This window comes from Perognathus longimembris, chromosome 6 (genome assembly GCF_023159225.1).
Source record: "Perognathus longimembris pacificus isolate PPM17 chromosome 6, ASM2315922v1, whole genome shotgun sequence".
Lineage (NCBI taxonomy): Eukaryota > Metazoa > Chordata > Mammalia > Rodentia > Heteromyidae > Perognathus > Perognathus longimembris.
Genome location: NC_063166.1, coordinates 46,759,835 through 46,782,210, shown reverse-complemented (window position 1 = coordinate 46,782,210; position 22,376 = coordinate 46,759,835).

Sequence of the window (22,376 nt, the reverse complement as noted above, 5' to 3'; positions counted from 1 at the left end):
TTCACGTTTTAAATTAATGGCAACACGTGTTTCTTCTTTTGTTTATGCTCTGTTTTGTTCCCTGGACTTTGAACATGAAGAAGGCAGGCACCTCATCTCTTGTATAGGAAGTCTAGATAGAATTCAAACTTTTCTAAGAGCCACATTCAAAAGGAAAAAGAACTAGATAATAATTTTCATAATGCATTTTATGTGTAATCTATAATCCTGTTTTGAGATGTGGTCAACATGAAATGCTGGAGTGAGATAGCCTGTATTCTTTTGCTTTGAGTCTTAGAACTACTGTTTATTTTACATGATGGTGTGATCAGTAAGCACAAGGGGCTGGTGACTCCCTGCTGGGAATCAGAAGTTCCTATTCCCAGCACCTGGTGGGTGTAGTGGTGCTCAGTGCCCTTCCTACATCACCATGGAATCCTTTTGTCATCTGTGTACATACTCTACCCCATTTCTAGCTTTAGGGTGTTTTGTTACTGACAGCAAATACTTTTAGCCTTTAGAGGGTTGCTCTAGGAAGCCGGAGCCACCTTACTGCACAGAGAAGCTAAATATTTAAGAATTTTATGTCTCTGCTACCCACACAATAGATGCCAAGAACAGCTTATGATTGACTGACTGGGAAACACCAAAGCCAAATTATTTTGCTTCCATGCAAGGCAAACTTAGGTGTAATTTGACTCCAGAGTTCCCTGCAGGAGCAGACTGAACTCAAGACAGTGCTCGAACCCATCTTTTCCACTTCTTCTCCTTCCCTGTTCTATTCTCTTCTATTCTATCCCCACTTTCTTGATTGTCTCTCTCCATTCTCTTCCCTTCCTCTACACCTTTCCCTTCCCATCCCTGCCTCCCTCCTTTCATTCCTTCTTTCCTTCCTCCTTTTGACAGGGTCTCACTATATAGCCTAGGCAGTCCTGAAACTCTCAATCGCTTGCCTCAGCTTCATGAGTTGTGTTAATTACAGGTTACAACACCCAGCAAGACATAGGCTTTGAGATTCTGACTTTAACTATTATTGTAATCATAGACATATTTGGGATGATGGACTTGAGTTTTCATTAACATCACAAAGACATCTCTGATCATCAGATACTAAGAGTTAATGTGGGGGCTGGGAATATGGCCTAGTAGTAGAGTGCTTGCCTCATATACATGAAGCCCTGGGTTTGATACTTCAGCACAGCATATATAGAAAAAGTCAAAAGTGGTCCTGCGGCTCAAGTGATAGAGTGCTAGCCTTGAGCAAAAAAGAAGCCAGAAACAGTACTCAGGCCTTGAGTTCAGGCCCCAGGACTGGAAAAAAAAAAAAGAATGCAACTTGGAGGAGCCAAACTCAAAATGGCATGTGACAAAATGTCATAAAGTAGAAGTAAGGAAATATTGGTAAAGGAAATCAGGAGAAGAATAAGGAAAATGTGCTGTGGCTTTAAAGTGATGATGACTTGTATGACTTCACCTCAACCCTGGCCATTTCTGCCTGGGCAGCCCAGCAAAAGGATTCGAATTTGTGTTAACAACCCATTCTCCATTCCCCCTTTCCCTGGGTAGCTGTGGTGAGTTGGCCGCCGAGATGCAGCCCTGAATTTATCCATCATGCCTAAGGAAGACAGAGTTAGAAAGGCAAGCATTATCTGGAATCAATATTAAAAAATTAAATGTACAAATATAAACTGGGTGATGTAATTCGTGTAAATTTAACACCATTTTTGTCATCTGCCTCTCCTATATTAGGTTAGCATTTTATTAATTATCGGCTCCTTAGTTAGCAGACGGATTCTTCAGTAGCTAGAGCCCCACCCCCCCTCACCCACAAATATGTCTTCTTGTCTCCACCAAAGTCCAAGTTCAGTAACACAGGGAATGAAGTCACTATTAGCATCTTGAAAGATGACAGTGTTTTCTCTATTTTGTTTATGATATCTCAATGTAACAAATTTAATTTTCTTCTGATTCTGCCTTTGACCTTCTTTTGCTCTGATCTTGCATAGTTTAAGGACAATAGATACTTCTCTGTAGAGAGGGCACATAAATCATTTTGGACCAATTTATGAACCTGAACTCATTGTGCAAGAGCCAGCCTAGCAGCCACTACCTCCTTTTGCATGTCCTCATTAGGGCATGGCTTGAGTGCTTGCAGTTCTCTATTCTAAGTCAAGAATTTAAATAAATCTCTGTTTGTTCTTGTCCTTGATTGCTGATACTCTCTTGCTCAGATTTCTAAGTTAATATCCAAGTTTCCTTAAGTAGTGAGTGAGGGGCCATGCCATTTTTCTCGAATGGGGGAGTATCTTCTTTCTATTACCAAGACATTCCTGGAGCCATGAATGAAGTCTTCCTTTTTCATTGTCTGTAAGATTGAGGGGGTGGTGTGAGTTTGCTAGACTACTTGAATCATGCCTCATCCTTTTGATTTAGTTTGTTTTTCAGTAAGGGTCTTTGGCTTTTTCTTGAGCTGACTTTGAACCACAATCCTCCTATCTTCACTTAATTGAGTAGCTTGAATACAAGCATTTGCAGCCATGCCCAACCAGAATCCTCAAGTTTGAAGTAAAGAATAACACACACATACACACACACACACACACACACACACATACGTCCCCATTTAGTATATATAACATGTTGGTATTTCATAAACAGAACAAACTTGTACAGCTCCATCAAGGACCATCGTATTGCTCACTTGGGGTCCTCATCTCTTGATTAACAAAAGCAATTCTTAAATAGAACAGGTTGGCTTTGTCTAGTTTTGTTCTTTGCACAAAAAACACCATACCATGTGCATACATGTTGTGACTGCTTCTTTAGCTCAATTTTAAGTCTGTGAGGTTCATTTGCTTGGATGCACACTTCTTTTGGTGGTATTGGGATTTGAATTCAGGGTCTTTCATTTGCTAGAAAGATGCTGTACCACTGAATCAAACCTATAGACTTTTATATTTTTGCATGATAATTTGAGATAGGGTCTCATTTTTGCTCAGCCACATACCTGGACTTTCATTTGACTAGTTTGTACCATCTATCATGACTGGGATAAAAGGCAAATACCATGATATCCAGCTTATAGAGCCTTATGAGCTTTTTTCCCTCAGGGCTCACCTGAAACCATGATTCTCCAGATCTCAGTTTTCCTTGTAGCTAGGATGCCACCATGCCCAGTTACTGGTTGAAAAGTAGTTTTATGTGTTAACTTGTGCCAGCTTCAAACTATGATCTTCCAGAACTCAGCTTCTCAAGTCACTAGGATTACAGGAGTGAGCCACCAGTTCCTAGATGATGGAGACACTTTTGCTGATACAGTTTAACCTATCTCACCCAATTTCTTTCCCTTGTACTCCCGGTGTCATCCTTGGCACCTTACCCATCACCAAAGCGTGAATTCTTGCTCTTCTTGGTTCTCCTCTCATGTACAACTATTCACAGGCATCCTGAGATAGTTATCTATATGTGTAATTCCTGGGAGATATGATCTGTCAATTAAAGCAATTTATCAGTGGAAAAATGGGTTCTCATAGTTCATACAAATGCTTATTGAATGAGTGACTGAGCTATTGTCAGTGATCACAGAGTGATAGTGTTCCTGGAGCTCTGCAGCCTTCTAATCTGGCTGTATTTACTCGCAGGGAGAAGAAGTCTAAAGGTAGAAAATCCTGTTCTTTATCTAACCAAGTTTTTGGACTCAGTTATTTAATCTTTTCCATCCTATCCTTTCCTTCATTAGTCTATACTGTTTTGAGGGCTAGGATAACATATTATTACATCTATTATCTATCTATCTATCTATCTATCTATCTATCTATCTATCTATCTATCTATATCTATCATCTATCTATGACAATAACAAAGAGAATAATGTGTGATTCACTGATAGGTGCTAGAAATAACAAGACAAATAAAAAAGTAACAATCCCGGGATGGCTCAGTATAGGAGTGAAAACCATATTTTGTAATTGATTTCTCCTGAGATCTCTGCAAGGGGCCTTGGAGATAAAGAAGAGGAAAGGATCAGTCTTATTTCTGTAATTGGAAGACTGACAGGGAGGTGACCTGTTCACAAATTGTTGGCATTAAATTCAGAGGGGTCTTCCATAGCTAACAATCTAAAAAGCAGCCAACAGAATGGGAGGGGATCTTTGCCAGCTGTACATCAGACAATGACCTAATATCCAGAATACCCAAAGAGCTCAAGAAAATAAACCCTCAAATCAACAACACAATTAATGAACAGGCAAATGAGCTAAATAGACAATTCTCAGAAGAAGTCAAAATGGCCAGTATAAATGTGAAGAAATGCTCAATATGTCTGGCCATAAAGGAAATGCAAATCGAAATAAGATTCCATCTCATCCAAGTTAGAATGGCATCGTTAAAAATACATATAACGGGCTGGGGGATATAGCCTAGTGGCAAGAGTGCCTGCCTCGGATACACGAGGCCCTAGGTTCGATTCCCCAGCACCACATATACAGAAAACGGCCAGAAGCGGCGCTGTGGCTCAAGTGGCAGAGTGCTAGCCTTGAGCGGGAAGAAGCCAGGGACAGTGCTCAGGCCCTGAGTCCAAGGCCCAGGACTGGCCAAAAAAAAAAAAAAAATTAAAAAAAAATACATATAACAACAGATGCTGATGTGGATGTGGGGGCAAAGAAGCCTAACACACTGTTAGTGGGAAGGTAAACTTGTCCAACCACTCTGGAAAGCAGCTCAGAGATTCCTCAACAATTAAACATAGAACTACCCTATGATCCAGCAATACCTCTCAGGCATTTATCCAAAAGATTACAAATCAAGCAAGAGTACAGCCACTTACACAAACATGTTTATTGCTTCACTATTCACCATATGCAATATCTGGAAACAGCCAGATGACCCTCAATGGACAAATGGATCAGAAAATATAGTATATGGGATTTTCCTCATCTCTTAGGAAGAATCATAGTATATAACTTACAAAGAAATGGGATGAACTGGAAAAAATTATGTTACATGAAATAAATCAGACCTGGAGAGATAAAAGACTCATGTTTTTTCTTTTTTCGTTTTTTTTTAGGTAATTAATATATTTTTTTATTTTCAAACTGATGTACAGAGAGGTTACAGTTTCTTACGATAGGCATTGGATACATTTCTTTTACTGTGTGTTACCTCCTCCCTCATTCCCCCTCCCCCTCCCCCTTTCCCTTTCCCCCAAAGAGTTGTTCAGTTCAATTACACCAAACAGTTTTTCAAGTATTGCTTTTGTAGTCATTTGTCTTTTTTACCCTGTGTTTCACGATTTCGGTATTCCCTTTTAGTTTCCTAGTTCTAACACCAGTATATGCAGTTTCCAATGTACTCAGATAAGATAAAGAGATAGTGCAGATACAACCACAGGAAGGGTATACAAGAATATTATCAATAATAGAAGCTACGGTTACACATAGCACGTTGAAAGTAGTTACAACAGTGATAAAACAATCGTTTCCATAACCTGGAGTTCATTTCACTTAGCATCATCTTATGTGTTCATAAGGGTATAGCTATTGGTCTCTTGTGCTCCTCTGCTGTGACTTGCCTAAACCTGTGCTAATTATTCCCTATGAGGGAGACCATAAAGTCCATGTTTCTTTGGGTCTGGCTCACTTCACTTAGTATAATTTTTTCCAAGTCCTTCCATTTCCTTACAAATGGGGCAATGTCATTCTTTCTGATAGAGGCATAAATTCCATTGTGTATATGTACCACATTTTCCTGATCCATTCTTCTATTGAGGGGCATCTGGGTTGGTTCCATATTCTAGCTATGACAAATTGTGCTGTGATGAACATTGTTGTGCTGGTGGCTTTAGTGTGTTCTTGTTTGTGGTCTTTTGGGTAGATGCCCCAAAGTGGAGCTGCTGGGTCATGGGGGGGGAGGGGCTCTATGTTTAGCCTTCTGAGGAATCTTCATCTTTTCCCAATCTGTGGGCTTTCTGTTTATCTTGCGAGCTATGTCCTTTACTCTGAAGAAGCTCTGCAGTTTGATGCAGTCCCATTTGTCCATCCTTTCCTTGATTTGTAGCATTTCTTGGTCTTGTTTAGGAAGTTCCGTCCTGTGCCAAGGAGCCCAAGTGTTCCTCCTACTCCTTCCTTTAGTGTTTTCAGGGTATCTGTTTTAATTTCGATCCATTTGGAATTGATTTTGGTGCAGGGTGATATATAAGGATCTAGTTTTAGTTTGTTGCATGTGTTGAACCAGTTTTGCCAGCACCATTTGTTAAAGAAGCTATCTTTCTTCCAGACAATATTTTTTAGCTCCTTTATCAAAGATTAAGTAGGCATAGTTCTTTGGGTTCATTTCTGGGTCTTCGATTCTGTTCCATTGGTCTTCAGGCCTGTTCCGGTGCCAAGCTGTTTTTATTACTATAGCTTTATAATACAGCTTGAAGTTGGGTATTGTAATTCCTCCAGCACTGTTCTTTCTGCTTAGGATTGTTTTTGCTATTCTGGGTCTCATATTTTTTCTTATGTGTGGAAACTAAAACTGATTTATAAATGTACTAGTAAAACACATGATTGTTGAATGCAAGTATATACAAATGTGTGAACTGATGTATAGTATTTTCAGGGAAGAATTCAAATGGTATAATTCCTTACAGAAACAGTTTACCAAAATGAATAACAGGAACTGGTATTAGGTTGTGGTAGAGGAGAGGAAATGAAGGGAGGAAGGTAGGGGAGAATGCAGTCATAATATTCAACGTATAAACAATGAAGTGAAGAAAATCGATAGGAGGAGTTGGGTTGGGAGAGGTTCAGGAAAATGATGAAGTGGGTGACATTGGTCAAGATGCATTACATTCAATAAAATGATTTTCTGAATGGTGACTCCTTTGTACAACTACTTAATGATAATAAAAATATGATTCAACCACCTAATTATAATATGAACAACCAATCAGAACAAAGCACAAGGTATAAAAATCTCTATCTTGGAAGTCATAAATACAAGGGACATATGTCTATACACAGACATATAGAAAGCAGCAGTGGCTTTTGAGTGAGATGCTTAAAGAAGCATAAAGTTCTTTATACTCGCCTTTTTTTGTTGTTGGTGGACTTCATTATTGAATCTTTGAGATAGGAACTCAAGAAGGCTATGAGTGGAGTGGCCCACTGTGGATCTGCAACACTGGGAGACACTCTCTGCTGCTGAATTGCAACACTAAGCAGGCATTGACTGCTACAGAGCTGGGACCTTGGTGGTCTCTGCCAAATGCAGAGCAACAAGAGCTGTGACACCAAAAAACCAAAAACCCACAAGTAGCAGAAGAAATTTGTATGAAAAGTGGTAAAATTTTAGTGATTTTGAACTACTTATACCACTGATAGGTGCTAGAAATAACAAGACAAATAAGGAAGTAACAATCCTGGGATGGCTAACTATAGGAGTGAAAACCATATTTTGTAATTGATTTCTTCTGAGATCTCTGAAAGGGGCCTTGGAGATTAAGAAGAGGAAAGGATCAGTCTTATGTTCTGTAATTGGAAGACTGATAGGGAGGTAACCTGTTCACAAATTGGTGGCATTAAATTTAGAGGGGTTTTCCATAGCTAACATTTGACTTCTTCTGAGAATTGTCTGTTTAGCTTATTTGCCTGTTTATTAATTGTGTTGTTGATTTGAGGGTTTAGTTTCTTGAGCTCTTTGTATATTCTGGATATTAGGTCATTGTCTGGCAAAGATCCCCTCCCATTCTGTAGGCTGCTTTTTAGATCAGATGCTTTTCTTCTTATTATTTTGGTAAGATAGATTTCACTGATATCTATTAATAAAAATCAAGGGCGTTAAATAAAATTTATGAGGCCACTGTTGCTGAGTGAGCTCCTGCAATAGACTAGACTAAACTAGAAGAGTCACTTTTTCTAAGTGCCACATAACCATATTTAACTTATAACAGCCCAGTTTTCCCCAAAGCAGGAGACTGACTGCAACCAATCTTAAGTGGTCCACTTTATCTGAGCCAGCATAAGAAAGAAACTCCCCTTACCTTAACCCATACAACCCATTTTTCCTTTTGTATGTGTGTGTCACTGCTGGGGATACTTGAAAAAGTTGATATGGTCATTCTGGTCCAGAGGGGATACTGACTAATTCATGAATTGCTAATAATAGCCAATTAGACCTTTAAAAATAAAGGAACCTACTTTAGCTGAGTGCCACGAGGCCCTGAGACACTTATTCTCTGCTTTCCCATGGCCTTCCTGGATGGTCTCGATCAGTATTATTTTTCCCACTCTTTTCCCAGACTTCTAATGAGAGATAGCTGTTATTTCTCTAATTATTTCATCTCATGATCACCCTGTTATATGCACAACTGTGTTTAAAAATAAGATATTACAACTGATTCTTGGAGAACCAGTTTCCTAGCAGGACAATGGTTTATTTTCTTTTGTTTTGTTTTTACATATCTTGGGCATGTAGGAAGAAGAAATAATAACATTCAGGTATCTTACTATAAATATAAAGCAGAAAAATAACAAGTAGTTATTCAATATTCCAGGAACAAATTTCAAAAAGCAGGGTCACAATACTAAGTTCCAATGCTAATGATGCTTAGTGAAAAGTGCAGAAATCTAAGTGGGGAGAGCTAGCTGCTTGCATGGAGGTTAGAATGACGTCCTATGCCCATTATCCACTGCCTGCTGAGAAAGCACAGCCTGTGCTATGGCTTAGAAACTGCTCTTGTGTTTTCTGGGTAACTAAGGCCGTATAGGAGTATGTATACAAATAATACTGATGTATAGTTAAACTTGCTTACTTGAATAGATAATTTCCAAGAGATTTTGGGCCCTAACTCTATACTCAAGTGGGTAGTATGTAACAGGCCAAATTCAAGGGAATTGATTTCCTGGGGTTGAGCTCCCTCAAAGTTGAACCCAAGGAAAGATTCACCTGCAGGTGAGAGGCTAAGGAAATACTTGGGAACTCTGAGGAGTCAGGAGAGGGAGGGTGCTGAGCAAAGTTCCACAGAGCACAGCACTCAGCCTTATCCCAGAGGATACACTGGAGGCAAGCTATGCCTCAAGAAAGTTGTGTCATCAGGAAATTCCAAGGATTGGGAAACTACATTTACACATTCTTATGCTTGGTAGCCTGCCCACAATAAAGGGCATGTGAATCTGTACAAATTGCTTTTTTCTTGGTTAGGGTGGGCAGGATTCCAGTGGCCTGAGGACAATTTGCATATAGGTGTTAAGATTTTCAGAACAAAAGGGCACTGAACAGTGTACATACACACACAGTGGATCAAAGGATCAAGAAAGATCCAAGTATAGGAAACATACATTAAAAATTTTTTTAATTTAATTTTAAATTTTTATTAATTTATTGCTATAACAGAGGTGATATACAGAGGGATTACAATTACATGAATCAGGTAATGAGTACATTTCCTTTTGTACAGTGCCTACTGTTCTCTTATTCTTTCCTACTGCCTTCCTCCCATCTCCACTCATGAGTTGTATAGTTCACTTTCATCAATGTCCAGTGAGCTCCACTAATACAGTTGAGGTAAGCCAAGCTCAGAGAGACAAATGACACATGTTCTCTCTGATATGTGAAAATAAGATCTAAATGCACTGTGATATGACAAATTACACAGGATTCTATACACTCACAGACAGTGAGACCAAAAGAGGATACTCTTAGGAAAGTATCTTCTCACGAAGGCAAAATGCCTAAGTGCCTCTTCATGTTTATATACAATAATGTACACATTGAAACCAACTCCAAGATATGGAAACATACTGTTTGTCTATAACAATACTCAAAGACAAAATAATATATCTTGACTAATAACCAGATTAAGAGAAGGTCTAGAGATGGGAAGATGATGGATGATATCCAACTTGGCAACTGAAAGGATATAGTGACAGGAAAGCTGTGACCCACTCCACTGGGTTTACAAATAAGATCAAATCTGTAATGTAACTATTGACAATGAATCACAGTGCCTCTTAATTGACCATGAGTACTCTCCATGCTGTCAAAGCAAATTTTGGCCAGCAGTTCTTAGTCTCCAAGGTAAAGCCAAGCTACCACATATGTAACTGGCCTTTTCTTTTTGTTGTTGTTGTTGTTGTTTAGATTTTTTATTTGTTGTTTTGAGGGAGTTGTACAAAGAGGTTATAGTTTCATTAGTTGGGTTATGAGTACAATACTTTTTGAGCATTTTTGCCTCTTCTTTCACTTTCCCCCTTTTCGCTCTATTATCTCTACCTGCAAGCTACATCATTCATTTTGAATATAGTGTATATTGAACACAATGGCTTCATGTGCTCATCCTTCATTCTTCCATTCCTCTGTTCCTCCTTTGTTCAACTCCCTCAAAAGAAAAATAAAACTTACCACAGAACTACACCTACTTAATCTTTGATAAAGGGGCTAAAACAATAGTTTGGAATAAAGATAGCCTCTTTAACGAATTGTTCTGGAAAAACTGGCTCAACACATGCAACAAACTAAAACTAGATCCTTATATATCACCCTGCACCAAAATCAATTCCAAATGGATTAAAGACCTCGAAATCAAAACAGACACCCTGAAAACACTAAAGGAAGAAGTAGGAGAAACACTTGGGCTCCTTGGCACAGGACGGAACTTCCTTAACAAAGACCCAGAAAGGCTACAAATCAAAGAAAGGATGGACAAATGGGACTGCATCAAACTGCAGAGCTTCTGCACGGCAAAGGACATAGCTTGCAAGATAAACAGAAAGCCCACAGACTGGGAGAAGATCTTTACCTGCCATTCAATGGACAAAGGCCTCATATCTAAAATATATGCAGAACTAAAAAAATTACCTTCCTCCAAAACAAAACCGCAAACAACTAATAGCCCGCTCATCAAGTGGGCTAAAGATCTACAAAGAGACTTCTCTGATGAGGAAATGAGAATGGCCAAGAGACATATGAAAAAGTGCTCTACATCACTGGCCATAAAAGAAATGCAAATCAAAACAACATTGAGATTCCATCTCACCCCAGTAAGAATGTCATATATCAAGAAAACTAACAATAACAGTTGTTGGAGGGGATGTGTCCAAAAGGGAACCCTACTTCATTGTTGGTGGGAATGTAAACTGGTTCAGCCACTCTTGACTATAACACAGCCACGCTTGACTATAACACATAACTTAGTTGAGAAGTCACAGATAATTCTATACATTCATAGGAAAAATAACCATTATATATCAGATAATGGATTTCTGTTCTAGGAAATTGAAAGGGAATACCAAAATTGAGAGACTCAGGGTGAAAAAAGAAAAACAACTACAAAAGCAATACTTGCAAAACTGTGTGGTCTAAGTGAATGGAACACCTCATGGGGGGAAAGGAAAAGGGGGAGGGGGGAGGGGAGGTATGAGGGACAAGGTAACAAACAGTAAAGAAATGTATCCAATGCCTAACGTATGAAACTGTAACCTCTCTGTACATCAGTTTTATAATAAAAACTTTAAAAAAAAGAAAAAAAAACTTAAAATAGAAAACACCCAAAAACCATGCCTCTATTTCTTGGAATTTGTTTTCAAAAAAACCCAGTACTTTAGATGTTCAGAGGAGTTACACTTTTAGATCCCTGCCCTTGGTATACCCTCCCTTTGTCAGTTGGTTTGTGTGTAAATACACAAAGACCTGTGTGACTTATTGTGTTTAGCTGTATTTTAGATCTAGCTTCCACATATCAGTGAAAATGTGACATTTGTCTTTGAACTTGGCCTACCTCACTTAACATGGTTTGTTCTATGTCCATCCACTTTCCTGCAAATGACATATTATTCTTTCTGATGGATTAGTAGGATTCCACTGTGTATATGTGCCATAGCATATGGCCTTTGAGGTCTCTTCCAATTAAGCTTTCCCTAATCCCAGTCAAGTCCTGGAAGCAGGGAGTAGATACTAGGGTATATGCTATGCCTAGGTCAGATAATAATTCGAATAGGTTTTGTTCAAACAGGTTGCTTTTCTGTTACCTCTACGGACAAAATACCTTCATAATTCAAATTAATCTATTCTTCATTTCAATTCATTTTCTCTATATTTTTTTCTATTTGAATTGTTATTATAATGGTAATGTACAGAGGAGTTATAGTTACATAAGTCAGGTAATGAGTAAATTTCTTTTTGAACAGTGTCATCTCTTCCCTCATTTTCTCTCACTTTTTCCCTCCTGACCACCCCCACAAGTTGTATAGTTCATTTTCAACATTATTTTTTTCCATATTATTTTATATTTAAACTGTATTTCATGATAGTCTAAAAACCCCTATGAGTGATTTGTACCACAATATTTTAAGAATTTCTTTGAACACATTGAATGCTTCTATATGTAAGATATTATCATACCAGGGGCTCTCTGTGGATTCAGCAATTATTCAGCTATGATCAATCTTCTCAAGGTATACAAATTCGTAGGTAGTTTTGTGGCTCTCATTAAAATGTAGACACAGTGGTAGGTTTTGAGAATACAATACGTAAAATAATTTAATAAAGGACTCTTTTAAAGAGGCTTACTAGGTGATAGAGGACACAGATATTGTTTGAGATATATTTTTACTAAAATATTTGTTATTTTATCTTGTGTTTTCATTTGCCATGTCTGGCAATCTTATCAACAAATCTGCCCATTCCCTGAAAGGATTTCATCTCTAGGAAACCGAGCTTGCAAGAACTCCAATCAGTGGAGAGAGGCCTCTCTGGGGTCTGGAGCAAGTATAACCAGGGAGCTGTGCTGGCACTCTGACTCAATCTTTCTGTGCCAGCTACACTGAGAGTCCCCAAGCCAGGAATTAAGCTCATTGAGCTGTTTCTCATCTGTATAATGTGGACAAAACAATCTACTTCCCCAAGTGACTGTTTGATAGCAGATGTTCAGGGAGAAGTCATCTCATCACTTTTATTCAAAAAACAATAATCATGTATTATCCATTGAAAATGTCATCTCCTCAAATGAGAAAACATGGAAGGGAATTAACTTAGCAAATTGAAAAAAAAAATCTTTTGTTGTGCTGGGGCTTGAACTCAAGGCTTGGACTCTGTCTCTGAGCTATTTTGCTCAAGGCTATTGCTCTGCCACTTGAGCCACAGTTCTGACTTTTTGGTGATTCATTGGAAATAAGAGTCACACAGATTTTCCTGTCCACTGACTTTGAACCACAATCCTCAGATCTCTGCCTTCTGGGTAGCTAGGATTACAGGCATGAGCCACTAGTACCCACCAGAAGAATTTTTAATAGATAAAAATGCATAATTATAGCTGCCTATACATGAAAGGTGGAGCTCAAATGAGGTCTAGAGAGTTTTGAGGCTCCTGGAGGGAGACATGGTCCTTGGTTATAGATGTGTTGACTGGAGATGAGCAAAGTTTTCTTTCTGGGTAGATGAAGTTGCATTTGCTTCCCATGGACAAATACTTGGTTCAAATTTTAATCTGTGTGAGGGCCAAGTGTGATCATGAATCACTTTCATCCTGTGATTCCCTAGGCAGGTAAGAGGGGGTGGGTGGTGATCAGAGAGAAGGTCTCTGTTGGTATCTGGTGCTTACTCCGTTAATGGAAGTAGATGTGAAATGCCAGCCTTTCAACCCTAATTCTATTATCTACAGTCTTTCTTAATAGCCAACACAAATTAAGCCAAAGAAATATGATTCTAGGTGGCAGATACTGGAGACTTAAAAAATTTCTAGATTCTTTTCCCCATTTTATTAGCTTATATTAGTAACTCAAGATAATGTGCTTGTTATATTTTATGTAGGCATATTACCTATCTGGATCATATTTAGACCCTCTTCTCTTTTAGAAAACCTCTCTCTCTCTCTCTCGATTGTTCTTCTTTGTGTTGCTAATAACCTTCCTGGTTCTTTTCACATCTTCTCCCCACCTCACTAGATTCCACATATGAGAGAAAACATGTAATATTTATCCTTCTGAGTGTAGCTTATTTCCCTCAATACAGTCATCTCCAATTTCCTCCACTTTACCACAAACATGATTTTCATTGAGTAATACTTTATTCTTTATCCATTAATTCATTGGCAGATATGTAGGCTAGTTCAGTAACTTGGCCATTGTGAACAGTGCCTACTCAGACATGGGTATAGGTATTTCTGTTGTATGTCTTATTCCTGCAGGCATGCCGATTATGGGAGAATTCTAATTTTTGAGAAACCTTCATACTGTTCTCCAACTCTTTGATCCTTTGTTATTGGTCCTTTAGTCTCCATTTAATTAATTTCAGCTCTTTATTATTACTCACTTCCTTCCATTAATTTGGAGTTTGATTTGCCTTTTTTCTCCTCCAGTAAAATCCATAGGTTCATCATGAGATCACTCAGAGATTAGCTGAGATTAGTCTGGCTTCTTAATATAGATCTTCATAAACCATGAACTTACCCTCATAACCATAAACTTAGAACACTTTGAGTATATCCCACAGATTTTGATAAAAATTGAATCTCTGTCTTCTGAGTAGCTGGAATTTTAGTGTTTTTTTTTTTTTTTTTTTTTGCCAGTCCTGAGTCTTGGACTCGGCCTGAGCACTGACCCTGGCTTCCTTTTTGCTCAAGGCTAGCACTCTGCCACTTGAGCCACAGCGCCCCTTCTGGCCATTTTCTATATATGTGGTGCTGGGGAATCAAACCCAGGGCTTCATGTATACAAGGCAAGCACTCTTGCCACTAGGCCATATCCCCAGCCCCTAGCTGGAATTTTAGATGTGAGCCACCATCTGGTCTCACAGCTTTCTTAGTTCTTTGTGCCTTTCTTTTCTTTAACTCCTCAAAATATAGCTGTAACTTACATATACAATCATATTAGTAAAACTTTTAATCCACTATCTTTCTGAAAATCCCTAGTAAAATGGTTAAGTTTTCTTGGATTGAAATGCAATGGGAAATACCATTTTATCAAGGGCAGATGAGTCTGTTCCACAATTAAATTTCACAGGTGGCAAACATCCGGGCTCTGGTGGAAGAATTGAGGACCACACAAGTTCGCAAATAACATGACTTGTGGTGGCCAAGTCACATTTGGGTTGATATCAAACAGTAAACAGCCAGGGTCCCCTTCAAGCTAGAATTGTCTTTTCCCAGTTACTGACTTCACACTGCCTTAGGGCCCTCCAGAAACATTGAAATCTGGGAGTTTCTATGTTTGGCAATTAAATGAGGAGTATGACTGCCTCTCCTCTGAAGCACACCTAGGCCTCTGTCCCATGTATAGCCTGTTTGCATTCACTCAACTTTGTTTTGTCTGATAGACTCACCCCATCAGAACAATTGTACCAAACATACTCATTTATTATCTTATGATGCCCCAATAGAACAGTTTAATCTGAAAATAATTACAAATAAGGTGCCTTTTTTTCTGACAGAAAGTGCAATGAGCCACATGAACTAATTATGGCAGAGTATGCGATTGCTCTCTTAGCAAGGCTCCTGCTTTCTTAGCTCAGTCAGCAATGTACTTTCCCAACAGCTGCCAAGGAGACCAACTTTCCCCAGTACTCCCAGACGTTGCTTGGAAGCTCTGATGGCTCCTGTGAGGACTTAGAGAAATCACTTCCTTGGCTGGCTTCCCACTGAGAGGCAGAATCAGTAATAACATGGAGCACAGAGTGCTGGACTCTGCTTCCTTTGGGATGTGTGAAAGAAAATAATTTTATTCCAGTGAGGAGTGAATCTGAGTATGAAGTCACTGTGGCTGTATTTGTCGATTCATTGTGAGAAATTCATAAATTTCAAGTAAGACCTTGAAGGAATATGGAGAGAAGGATGTGACTGATTCCTACTCTCAGAAAGGTTATATGTTGAAATAGAAAGAAGAAAATAAAATGTATTTAAATAAAATGTATTTAAGATAGATACACTTAGAATACATTGATATTTGTCAGTACAAATGATTACTGCTCCCAGAGGTGAACAGGGAAAGCCTTTATGGTGATAGCATTTAGGTACAAAATGAGCACACTTTGTATACATAATTGTGAGAAAGGAAGAAGTGTCTAAATTCTGACTAGCAGAGCATGGATTTGTGCAGAAGGAATAGAGTAATTGTGTATATGTTATGGAGAGTTGAGAGAAAGCTGGATTTGAGATCTCACTGTATTGTATTGAATTCCAAGGGAAGGAGTTTCATCTTTATCAAAAGGCAGTTAAGTTGGGTGCCAGTGGCTTATGCCTATAATCCTGCTACTAAGGAGGCTGACATCTGAGGATTGCAGTTCAAAGCTAGTCTAGGCAGCAAAGTTCCAGATATTCTTATTTCCAATTAGCCACAAAAAAACCACACCAAACAAACAAAAAGTCAAGCCAAAAGTTGAGCTGTGGCTCAAGTGGTAGAGTGCTAGTCTTGAGAAAAAATGATTAAGGACAGTGCCAATGTCCTGTGTTTAAGCACCGGCACTGGCACACATTTTTGTTAAAGGCAGTTAGTTGGTAGTCCTTGAGGTTTTGAAGCTGCGATTTGTTGGGGTTCAGCTTTGGCCTTGAGGGGGAAGGGCAACGAAGAGCGTGCCCGAGACACCGCCCTTCCCCCAACCCTGGGGGAATGCAGAAGAGGCCACAATTCTCTGGGTCCGGAACCAGAAGAACTGGCTTTACGAAGAGCCCCCAAAGTCTCGCAGGCTTTCGCCCCTGGGGTGGCGCTATCCAAGTGACGTTAGCTCATGAGGGGGTCCTATGACAAGCTCGCCGGCCTATCGCCAGCGCTCTGGTCGATGACCCCTTCTCTCGTCACCTTCTACTATATCAGCTGCTAGTCCCTCCCTTATTAAATCAGATTTGCTCTTGAAGCGTCTCCGAGATCCGTGTATGTCTGGCTTTCTTCACGGGTAAGGAGGGAGGTAAAGCAATCTCATATGACTGTGTGCACCTGAGGTCTTTCCTGAGCCCCCCCACTCCACTCTGGCCTTACATGTGGGTCGGGTGACCAGGGGAGAGAGTGAGAAAGGGAGCGGTTAGAGCAGAGCAGAGCAGAGCCTGGATCTCCGCGCCAGGGGAGGCGACCCGAGCCCAGCAGCGATTGAAAATTAAAACATTATGTCTTGGAAAGATGAATCTGGGAACATCAGCCGTAGGATAACTTGGGGTGAAGAAAAATGATAAGAGCTGGGCACAAACCTAAGCCTAGCATTCATCCACATTCATGTTGTAAACTTATTGGATGTAGGGAGTCTTTAGTGTAGATGGAGAACTCAGAGCTTATCAGAATCCTCATGTCTGAGTGCCCAGGCTGAGGGCATTAACACTGATATCCTGACACAGATGTGTTGTGATATATTTGGAGAACGAGGTCACTGGCAGACTATCACCTGCTACCAAAAGTTAGGTTAGTAGTCAATGAAGACATTCAGCCAAGTCAGACTTGCAATGGACACCCTTGAGCCTAACTGTACCTAGTATAGAGGGTGATTTTTCAGAGCCTCAGTCATGACCAAAAGGGAGAAATGCTTCTATTTTGCCTTTTTCACAACTGTGGTGGTCATCTAGCTGGCAATTCTTCTGAGCCCTGTGAAGGGCCATGCAGTAGGGGTTACAGTGATGTGATATCTTCTCCTCCAATGATTCATTTGGTAAACACGTGACTTCAATAATTAGAGTATCTCAGGGAGAGAAACAGCGTATAGGGTTCAGTAAATGAAGAGGCTCCTTGGGGAGATTTATGCTTTCTACTGAACTTTCCAGTCATAGGCCTGTAGCTCTCCCTCACTTTCCTATCACCAGGGCCTAGTTCAGATGATACAGTTAAGAATCAATGGATGGTTCACACCTGTAGTCCTGGCTACTCAGGAGGCTGAGGTCTGAGGATGACAGTTGGAAGCCAGCCTAGGAAGTAATGTCTATGAGACCCTAATCTCCAATTAACCAGAAAAATGCTGGATATGGAGGTCTGGTTCAATTGGGACAGTGCCAGCCTTAAGCAAAAAAGACAAGCAAGAGCATAAAGTCCTGGGTCCAAGCCCCAGGAACAGCACAACATATGTATTGATGGGTGGATGACAGAACCAGTGAAATGGAAATCAAATTTGTTTTTGTAGCTTTTCAGGAGAGTCTGAAAGTTGGTTTTCTTCCTTGAGTGGCTTCACTCTGCATTTCAGTGTCCTGACTGAGAGTCAAGTATAAGATAGATTTTAGCTTTACTGTCTCCAGGGCTGAGAATCTGTATGCAAGATGCTACTTCCACAATAATCCATGTAAAAGTTTGATAATTACGTGAGAGAGTTCTTCCTCACACTTTTCTCCTTTGCATACACTTCTAAGGCACTAGTTATTTACTGTTAACTTGCAAGTACCACTACCGGTCTCACAGCAGTATCCACTGGCCAAATTTTTGGTATAAAGTTTTCCACTTAGTGAAGGCTAGATGCTCATTCATAACCAAATCTCAATAAGTGATCAATGCATATTCCTTTGTAATCCTGTCTTCATGTGATATCATCAGTTAGATATTGTCAAGGTTCTTTGATTCTCCTCTGTCCTTTGTTTTTCCTTTTGATTCAGGGCCTGGGACCTGAATTCAGGCCCTGAGTACTGTCCCTGAACAGTTTTTTGCTCAAGGCCAGCACTCTACCCCTTGAGCCACAGCTGTACTGTTGACTTTTTGGTGGTTAATTGGAGATAAGTTTCACATTTTTTTCCCCCACCCAGGCTGACTTCAAACCACAACTCTCATATCTCAGCCTTCTGAGTAGTTAAGATTACAGGCCTGAGCCACAGGCATCCAGCTAGCCAGCATTTCTGTCTTTATGTTGCTTATGCTTTCTATGAACACTCAAAGGAGCTTATGCTAAGACAGTTTCAACTTAGACTGGAGATGATGAGGCTGGCTTGAAGGGGAAGTCTGGTAAGAAGAGTCTTGGCTTCCAGTATAGCCATGATAAAAAGGATACTTTTTTTTTCTTTCTAGTTTTAGCTCCTGACAATTGAACAAAAGCACAAGGCAGGTCCAGCAGTAGAGGCCCTGAGGATTAAACAAGCACAGAAACAAGCAGTGGCCAGGCCAGGGAGCATTTATTTTGAGCCTGAAGGATGCTTGCTGAGTGGGGATTTGTTTTTCTTCTTGTACAATGTGACCCCTGCCAGGTTAGATGACTACTGATTGCTGCTGGGCATTTTAGGCGCTTAAAAAATAGTCTTGAGTCTCAAAAGTGGTGGCCTAGAACCTTGTAAAGTATTGCTCATTTATGCTATCTGTATGAAGCAATTACTCTGGAGGATAATTGGGCATATTGAATAAATCGAAGAATATTTTCCCCTAACAATAGCTTTTCTTAGTGGCCCTGTCTGAAGGATTCTTATATTCATATACAGAAGAAATGTATTCTAGAAGACATATAAGATAATATTCATTGTAACAATGAGACTATTTATTGTAACAGGGATTATAACAGGAAACTGGAAAGTAGCTCCAGTAATCCCATAGTTCTATGTCTAATTAAAATGGAGATAACCATAAATGAGATCATTTTATATTAGCTCATGTAAATCTCTTGACTTTAACTGAAGGGAAAAAACTATATAAAAAGATGCATAATATGTATTTGAGTATCATGTGTGTAAAGTGTTGATATTGTGGATATATCCATATGCAATAAAGGTACATCATCGCAACTGAGTATGACTCATACTTTTAGTGACTCATACTTTTAGTGTAGTTTTAAATCTATATAAAAAAAGCTGGAAAAAAGATGAGAGAAAGGCGCTTTGTGTGTGTGTGTGTGTGTGTGTGTGTGTGTGTGTGCGCGCGCGCATGTAAATGCCAATACCAGGGCTTGAACTCAAGGCCATTCACTTGACTTTTTCAGTCATAGCTGGTACTCTACCACTTGAGCCATACTTCTACTAATGGCTTTTATTTGGTTAATTGGAAATAAGAGTCTCATGGACTTATCCCAAGTTGGCTTTTAATTGCCATCCTGAGATCTCAGCCTCCTGAGTAGCTCGGATAACAAGCATGAGCCACCAGAGTGCAGTTTGAATTGCTTTTAAAGTGTTATATTTAGGTATTTGTGTAAGTTTTTTTTTAATGTAGAGATGCAATGTGGGAAAAATCTTTTAGAATTTCTGGACCCACAAGAATTCTTTTCCTAAATTAATTTCCTCTAGGGAGCTTTGATTATAATTCCAAAAGCAGCTAATTAAAAAAAAATCAGTTTTAGATTCCCCAGATTATTAATGTCATCAGTAAGAATCATTTTCAGCACATCCTCAACCTAAAGGAGGATTCAAAGTTATTTCTGTCCCCCTCCCCACCGCCTTAGAACCAAACACCTTATGGAAATACACCCCTCCCTGGAGGATTTGCACATAACCTTACCTTGGCACCTCCTCAGCACTCAGTCCTGAGCAGTGACTAGGAGAACTTCCTTTTGTGAGACTTTTCAGTGATCCAGGTGGTCTAGTTTAACCTAAGGGAAGAGCTTGTCTGACCACATGGAATGTTGATGGTGTGCTTCATGCTGATGGGCCCTGTCCTTCCGCTCTGTGAGTAACCCCAAACTCCCTTCCCACAAGTTTTCCTTACAGAGTCCCCTTGAACTCATTGATCTCATCACTATTGATAAGATCGATCATCCCTCAATTTAAAGTATATTCAGTATTTAAAAATACATCCTGAACATAAATAAATTAACTATTCAAATATATATTTAGCAGCCAATGAGAAAAAAGAAATAGGTGGTACAACAAGGAAAATACAGAACTGGCTAATTTACAAAAGTAGTCCATTTATTTTCCTTTAAAAAAAGTACTTAAATAACTATCAGAAAATTTTGGCTGCAACTTTTGATTTTTGTAACTTTCAGTATACCACTTAAGTGTTCAGAGATTCATTTTTTCCCTTATAAAAATATTCTAAGGACCTTTAGAGTCTTAAAGTTTTAAAACTATATTAGTCCTGTGTATTTCTTAAAACTTTTGGTCCCTAAGATATTCTTGCTAAATATGTTCCTGTTGATGTCTTGGGCATTATCTATTCAAAGAATTGCTTTGCAGAACCAACTTCAAAAATCCCATTTTTTAAAGGAACATTCAAATAAATAAAGGTACTTAAAGACTTTGACAACACTCTGAGTACTAAGCTATCATTAGGCTCTACTGATAAGGTACTTAAAAATCTAATTTTAAAGGTGATAAGATAAAAGCTAGTGCCCAAGCTCCCTCCCAACACTTCAGCATTTTGATCTCAAAGGATGTATCTGTCACTTGCTCTCTTGACCTATTAACCAGAGTGGGGGGAGGGGAAGCTGGCCCAGATCCTAGCAACAGGGCTCTTGGGACTTCTTGTCTTTTCCTCTGAGTCAATCTGTAAACTTGTGGCCATTCTCCAGATTACAGGAATTTATTCCTCTTCAGCCTGGAGTATGTTGGACATTTATAGTGATTTATAAAAACACAAAAAACAAAAGTTGGAGCAAAAATTATCTGAAAGTTATTTGAGTGTTTTTTTAAAACAGGACAACAAATAGATTCCTTTTGTAAATTAGCTATTTCTCTATTTTTCTCTTTGTATCACATACTTCTTTGTCCTGAACTTAATAAAGGCTTCCTGCTTTTTTTTTTCAAGGAAGCCATATTTTCTAGGAACATGCTTAGGCTGTATGCAAGTGAGTTAATTTGTTTAAGAGATGAGAATCTGATGCCAAAAACTGAGCTCAAAAATTATTATTCTGAAGAGAATGCATCTAGGATAATCCTAGCAGAAGATCACAATAGCTCAATAGCTATGCCCATATGAACACATAAGATGATGCTACGTGAAATGAACTCCATATTATGGACGCAAATGGTTTATCATTGTTGTTGTTATTTTCAACATACCATGTGAAATTATGCCCTTTTTCTTTTTCTTTCCCATGGTTTTACCCCTGATATCACTGTAACTGATTTGGTATACTGGATATTATATATACATGTGTTGAACTAGGGAAGGGAAAGGGCATACCAAACTTGAGAGACAAAGGATAAAAAGACAAACCAATGCAACCGCAATACTTACAAAACTATATGGTATAAACCAACTGTACAACTCATAGTGGGGTGGAGATGGAGGAAGGTGGCAGGGGTGGGGGGGCGGTATGTGTGAAGGAGGAAGTAACAAGCTGGATAAGAAATGTACTCATTGCCTTACATATGAAAATGTAACCCAGCACTTTGTCAATAAAGAAATGAATAAAAATTATTCTTGGCCATATTCTCAAACAGTTTACATGGTTTATTTCAATTCAGCTTCAATATAACATTGAAAAGTTTATTTTTTCGTGTCTATTTTACTGATGAGAAGACTAAGGCCTATGATGAAGGTCAGTTTCCTTGCTTATGGCTTCATAATTGCAACAGCCAGGATTTAAACTTCAAATTCACTTTT